The sequence below is a fragment of the Aotus nancymaae genome, unplaced genomic scaffold (genome assembly GCF_030222135.1).
Source record: "Aotus nancymaae isolate 86718 unplaced genomic scaffold, 86718_ANA_hifiasm-v0.15.2.pri h1tg000200l, whole genome shotgun sequence".
Taxonomy (NCBI): domain Eukaryota; kingdom Metazoa; phylum Chordata; class Mammalia; order Primates; family Aotidae; genus Aotus; species Aotus nancymaae.
The window spans coordinates 520300-526627 of NW_026988615.1; the positions used below are offsets into that span (position 1 = coordinate 520300).

General features: G+C 43.0%; 1 non-coding gene across 1 annotated transcript; it reads right to left on the minus strand.

Annotated features, from left to right (window-relative positions):
• Window positions 1–1996: 1996 nt before the first annotated feature.
• LOC135273030 (U6 spliceosomal RNA) lies at window positions 1997–2103 on the minus strand. Its single transcript, XR_010340923.1, has one exon. It is a non-coding gene; the product is annotated as a U6 spliceosomal RNA (small nuclear RNA).
• Between the last annotated feature and the right edge of the window lie 4225 nt (window positions 2104–6328).

The following is a 6328-nucleotide window of genomic DNA, read 5'->3' on the forward strand; positions in this document are numbered from 1 at the left end:
TCGCTCTGCGCAAGAAGCCACTGCCCCCCGCTCCAGGGCGTAGGCTGAGCGGCCACTCCGCTCAAACCAGCGGCGCTGGAGACCCGTGGGGCTTTTCCTCCTGTGAATCTCCTGGTCTGTGGGCAGTAAAAGTCCGTCTGGAAATGCGGCGTCCACTCACCCTCTGCGCCTTCTCTCGGAGCTGCAATCCCGACTTCCTCTTAAGTGGCCATCTTGGATCGATCTCAAAGTGACAGAATCTTGATTATAGTCATGTGTAACTGAAGACCTATAAATTTGTAAATATTTAAATTGTAAAATATAGTTAATGAAAAAGTATTCTTTTATCACACATGTGTGTTCTCTTGTTCAAGAAAATGCTTTCATTATTTTTAAAACAATTTTATGGACAAGAAAAAACTGCATGAATTTAATAATTTAATATATGTGATCATATTTTAATACAATATTTACCAGCATCTCAAAATGCAATATATGTGATATTTATTTGAAGTTCAGTTCAATTTAACATTTTATCTATAAAGGCATAGACACTATGTTATGTAAGAGGAAACAGCCCAGTATCATAGTGGTTGCAGAATGACAATGTTTTCTTGTCTCTAGGACAGAATTCTTGGGATTAGGAACACTCATGCTAGCTATATGAGACACGTAGATAAGCTCCTTAAGTGAGATGAACAAAACAAATATCATGCTATCATTTATTTATCTGATTTCTTGAAATAAGAAAAAATATTCCTCTTCTATGGCAGGACAATTATTTAATTATAAAAATCAGTGTTAAAATTTTTAGTAGCATAAAGTTGTGTACACAGATTTCTGGGTCATAATGGCTGCTTACAATATTTGATTTGTTCTTACCCATTTTCCAACTGTAAGCATTAAAAAATATTTATCTATCACTCATCCACTATTTCAAGCATATATTTTCCCTTTATCTTTATTATAATCTACCACATCTTCACAAAAGGTATGAAAGTATAATTATAAATAACAAGTACATCATGCTTCTATGTGTTGGTGATGTTTTCAATAAGCTTATACGTTCTAAATGATAACAGTGTCACATGAAAATTTTGTACTGGGTGCTACTATCATGGCTATTTATATAGAGAGAAACTAAGACACAGGAGTTTTAAGTAAATTGCCATACTACTTGGAAAGTAGTAGACATGTGATTTGAACTCAGGCTTTGTAATGAGTGTTCTTAACCACTATGCCATGATCATCAAAAAGAGAACTTTTTGGCCGGGCGCTGTGGCTCACGCCTGTAATCCCAGCACTTTGGGAGGCCGAGGCGGGTGGATCACGAGGTCAAGAGATCGAGACCATCCCGGTCAACATGGTGAAACACCGTCTCTATTAAAAATACAAAAAATTAGCTGGGCATGGTGGCGCGTGCCTGTAATCCCAGCTACTCAGGAGGCTGAGGCAGGAGAATTGCCTGAACCCAGGAGGCGGAGGTTGCGGTGAGCCGAGATCGCGCCATTGCACTGCAGCCTGGGTAACAAGAGCGAAACTTGGTTAAAAAAAAAAAAATCACCCAGGCGCGGTGGCGGACGCCTGTAATTCCAGCTACTTGAGACGCTGAGGCAGGAGAATTCCTTGAACCCAGGAGGCGGAGTTTGCGTTGAGGCGAGATCCTGCCATTACACTCCAGTCTGGGTAACAAGAGCGAAACTCCTTCTCAAAACAAACAAACAAACAAACAAAAGAACAGAGATCAGCGTCTACAATTGTAAAAACGAGGTGCTGAGTAAATCCCCCCTAACCCGCCCTTTTATGAGATAATGTTTCCCTCTTGTCATCCAGGCTGGAGTGGAATGCTGCGATCTTGGCTCATTGCAACCTCTGCCTCCTTGGTTCAAGCGATTCTCCTGCCTCAGCCTCCCAGGTAGCTGGGTTTACAGGTGTCCACCACTGTGCCCAGCTAATTTTCTTTTCTTTTTAACTTTAACTTTAAATTTATTTTTATTTGAGTTTTAAAAACAAGAAAAAAAATATGGAACGCTTCATGAATTTGCATGTCATCCTTGCGCAGGGGCCATGCTAATCTTCTCTGTATCATTCCAATTTTAGAGTATGTGCTGCCGAAGCGAGCACATGCCCAGGTAATTTTTAAATTTATTTTATTTTATTTTATTTTTACAGAGAATGGGTTTCACCATGTTGGTCAGGCTAGTCTCGAACTTCTGGCCTCATGATCCGCCCACCTCAGCCTTCCAAAGAGCCAGGATTACAGGTGTGGGCCACCGTATCCAACTTAATTTTTTTTTTGTTTTTTTTAAAGATGGGGTTTCACCATGTTGGTGAGGCTGGTCTTGAACTCCCAACCTCAGGTGATCCACCTGCCTTGGCCTCCAAAGGGCTTGGATTACAGGTGTGAGTCACTAGGCCGGGCCAATTTTTGTATTTTTATTAGAGACCAGGTTTCACCACGTTGGCCGGCTGGTCTAGAACTCCTGACCTCATGTGATCCACCCGCCTGTGCCTCACAACGTGCTGGGATTATAGGCAAGAGCCTCCATGCCCAGCCCTTTAAATCTTTTAATCTAAAACCCTTCTGAAAAATTCAGGTTATGGCCCAATGCAGTGGGTCACGCCTGTAATCGCAAGACTTTGGGAGGCAGAGACAGGTGGATCACGAGGTCAGCAGTTAAAGGCCAGCCTGACCAACATAGTGAAAGCCTGTCTCTACTAAAATACAAAAATTAGCCAGATATGGTGGTGTGTGTCTGTAATCCCAGCTACTCAGGAGGGTGAGGCAGGAGGATCAGTTGAACCTTTTTTTTTTTTTAATCTTATGAGACCGCCATTATATTTCTGATCCATCATTGATTGAACTGTTGATAAAATATTAATAAGCATGATACTCCCTTTTTTTAAGAATGGCATTCAGTTGCTTTAGTTCACATAAAGTACATTCAGTATTGATATTCTTTCACATTGTATAATACATGTGCAACATGGAGATATAATTCAGACCTGCCATGCCCCATCCTGGTTCTGAGGGACGGTGAATCTTTTGAGGTGTTCTAGAGGTAGAGATGTGTCATAAAGTAAGGCCACAGCACTGAGAAAAAGCAAGAATGTTGACAAGGCACATGCATAGCATCAGTTCTTACTCTTTTTCTTTTAAAGCAAAACTGGTTGTGTCCCTTTCATAAGCATTACGAGCTGAAGTGTGACTCCTCAAAATTCATATGTTTAAGCTTTAATCCCCAGTACCTCAGAATGGGACAGTATTTGGGGATAAGCCCTCTCAAGGGGTGATTACTTTAAAATAAGGCCACTAGGTGACCCTAATCCAATCTGATTTTTGTCCTTTTAAGAGGAGGAGGTTTCAACACAAAAAGAAAAACCAGGATGAGGACAGGGAGAGAAGGCAGCCATCCACAATCCAGTGACCTCAGCAAAAACCAGCCCTGCCAACACCTTGATCGTGGACTTCCAGCTTCCAGAACTTCAGTGCCACTCTCCACCAACTGCGTGAGGAGAGAGATGCCATCCAGGTTTATAAACTCCTGGGCAAACATGACATCCCGGGAGAGGCTGGCCAAGTCCTTCAGTGTTTCCAGCTTGGCGTCCATACTCGAGGACTGGATTCGTTCATGCAGCTGCTGGGCGTTCTGAGCCTTCAGAACGAGGTCCATTCATGTCACGACGGGAAGCAGTTGCATTCTTCTCACAGGGGTTTGGTTTCCATTTCAAGGAAAAGCAAGAGCAAGAGCACAAGAATATTAAAGCCCTAGAAACTGAACAGGATGTGGCAGAAAGGAGGGAGGAAATGGGAAGTATTTATTCTTTAAGTAAAATTATGATGTCAATAATAATAATAGGGGATGAGGGAAATTGCAATTTCATTCCTTAACTTCCTTTTCCTCATCCATGCTCTTCAACCTGTACATCAGTTCTGAGGCTGGAGGGTTTGGGCGAGACAGCGTCCCCATTCCAGTTCCATTTTCTGATGCAAATTTTAGCTGAGGGATTTGGAAGCCATTTGGAGAGGCAGGCTGGGCCAAAGGGTAGAGCTGGGTAATAAATGTCTATTTTCCTGAGGAGGAGGGATTCTAAACTTTCCTTCCATCCTCAATTTCTACCTCCATAGACTGGCCAGAATTTAGCTTCACTTGAGAGAGATCTGACATCACCCAATAAATTATTTCTTCCCCTTTCCCTTCTCCAGCACTCAATTGAGGAACAAAGCTTATGCCACCTCACCTCCACCCAGGTCTGTTCAGTGCCAGGCTCCTTTCCCCTTTGTTCAACAGACCTGGCTTTTCTTCCAGTCCCTTTCCATGTCTTTCATTCCCTCCATTTGGCAAGCACTGAGGGGAAGCCTGAAGACAGGGGTCTGGGTCCCCAAGAGGAGAGTCTTGGGTATAATCTATTTTTCTAGTAACCCCTTGCCTTGTCACTTACCAGCTTTTGCCCTCTACTTTGATCGTAGAGGTGAAATCATGTTCTTCGGGAAAAGGGAAGGGGTGCTATGGAAATAAAATGTTTATTTGCAAAAAAAAAAAAAAAAAAAAAAAATCACAATGATCACTAGAGGGTACTCTTACCCCAAGGGTCCGTGAGGATTTGCCCACACTGCATCCGAGTTTCCGCTCTCTGGCTCTTCCTTGCATTCTTCTGACTAGACAAAGAATCAGGAAGTGTGAGATTTGTCTGCCAATGATGGTGTTACCTTCCCACCAGCAGCTCTAGAGCCTATTTTCTTGTATGTAGCAGGTTTACATGAGGCTAAAGCTCTGCTATTTTTGAAGTTTTTGACACATTTCTCATTTAATCCTCAAAACACCTGCAGTAACATAGGGAGTACAAATTAGCTTTATGTTATAGGATGGAAACTAAGGTATCAATGAGGAAGCCATATGGAATGGAGATTAAAAGCATCAGACAAGGCCAGGCATGGTGGCTCACGCTTGTAATCCCAGAACTTTGGGAGGCCAAGGTGGGCGGATCGCTAAGGTCAGGAATTCAAGACCACCCTTGCCAGCATGGTGAAACCCTGTCTCTACTAAAAATACAAAAATTAGCTGGGCATGGTAGCAGGTGCCTGTAATCCCAGCTGCTTGGGAAGCTGAGGCAGGAGAATCGCTTGAACCTGGGAGGCAGAGGTTTCAGTGAGCTGAGATCGCGCCATTGCACCCCAGCCTGGGCAACAGAGCAAGACTCCTTCTCAAAAAAAAAAAAGAAAAAGCATCAGACAGACTTTGCAGCCTGTGGAACCAGCCTAAGTGTCTAAACCTGTTTCCTCAGCAGCAAAATTAGGACGACAAACACTTACCTCATAAGGTTGTCAGCAGAATTAAGTTAGATAATGTATATGAAGTGCTTAATATGGTGTCTGGTACAAAGCAAGTACTTAGCAAATGGTGACTTCTGTAACTATCAGAAAGTGGTTGGCCCAAGGTCAGACATCTCAGAGGGGTAGGGCTGGAATTTGAACCCACGCCTTCTGCCTCCCAGTCTAGTGTGTTCTCTTCTACACGGCAGAAAGCACTTAGGTATGTGGTAGTTAATAGTTTCTGTTTTGTAGTTAATAGTTTCTGTTTTTATGGAGCTCTTTTTCTTTTATTGCTTGGATTCAGTGAAGCCTGCTGTGGACCCTGCTGCTGCCAAGCTGTGGACACTCTCAGCCAATGATATGGAGGACCACAGCATGGTGAGCTGGCACCACGTTCACTTGATTGCTTTCTTTCCAGCCTCAGTTTGAGTGTGAACAGCTATAGTGACCTTTTTGGACTTGTCGGTGTGAACGTAGTTAAAGCCCAGATTTGTGACTATTCCTGTCACTTACATCTCTGGTTTAGAAGGAAACTCCATGTTGTTGGCTTTTATTTTTTTGAGATGGAGTCTTGCTCTGCCACCCTGGCTGGAGTGCAGTGGCTTGATCTTGGCTCACTGCAATCTCTTGCCTCCTGAGTTTAAGTGATTCTTTTGCCTCAGCCTCCCAAGTAACTGTGATTATAGGCACGTGCCACCACACCTAGCTAATTGTTGTATTTTTAGTAGAGACAGGGTTTCACCATGTTGACTAGACTGGTCTCAAACTCCTGATCTCAAGTGATCTGCCCGCCTCAGCCTCCCAAAGTACTGGGATTACAGATGTGAGCCACTGTGCCTGGCCATATTGGTGGCATTTTAAATTTTTTAGTATGTCTTTTTCCCCACATAATTTCTTGTCCTCACTTCATGTGATATGCTAAAAACTCTTGTGGGCATGTGTAAACCTGAAAAGATTTTGTCAGCTTAAATAGTTTTATTGGCCTCTTGGTTTGGGCAAGTTGCTGAATGTTCCATGCTTTAAAAAGCAATATTT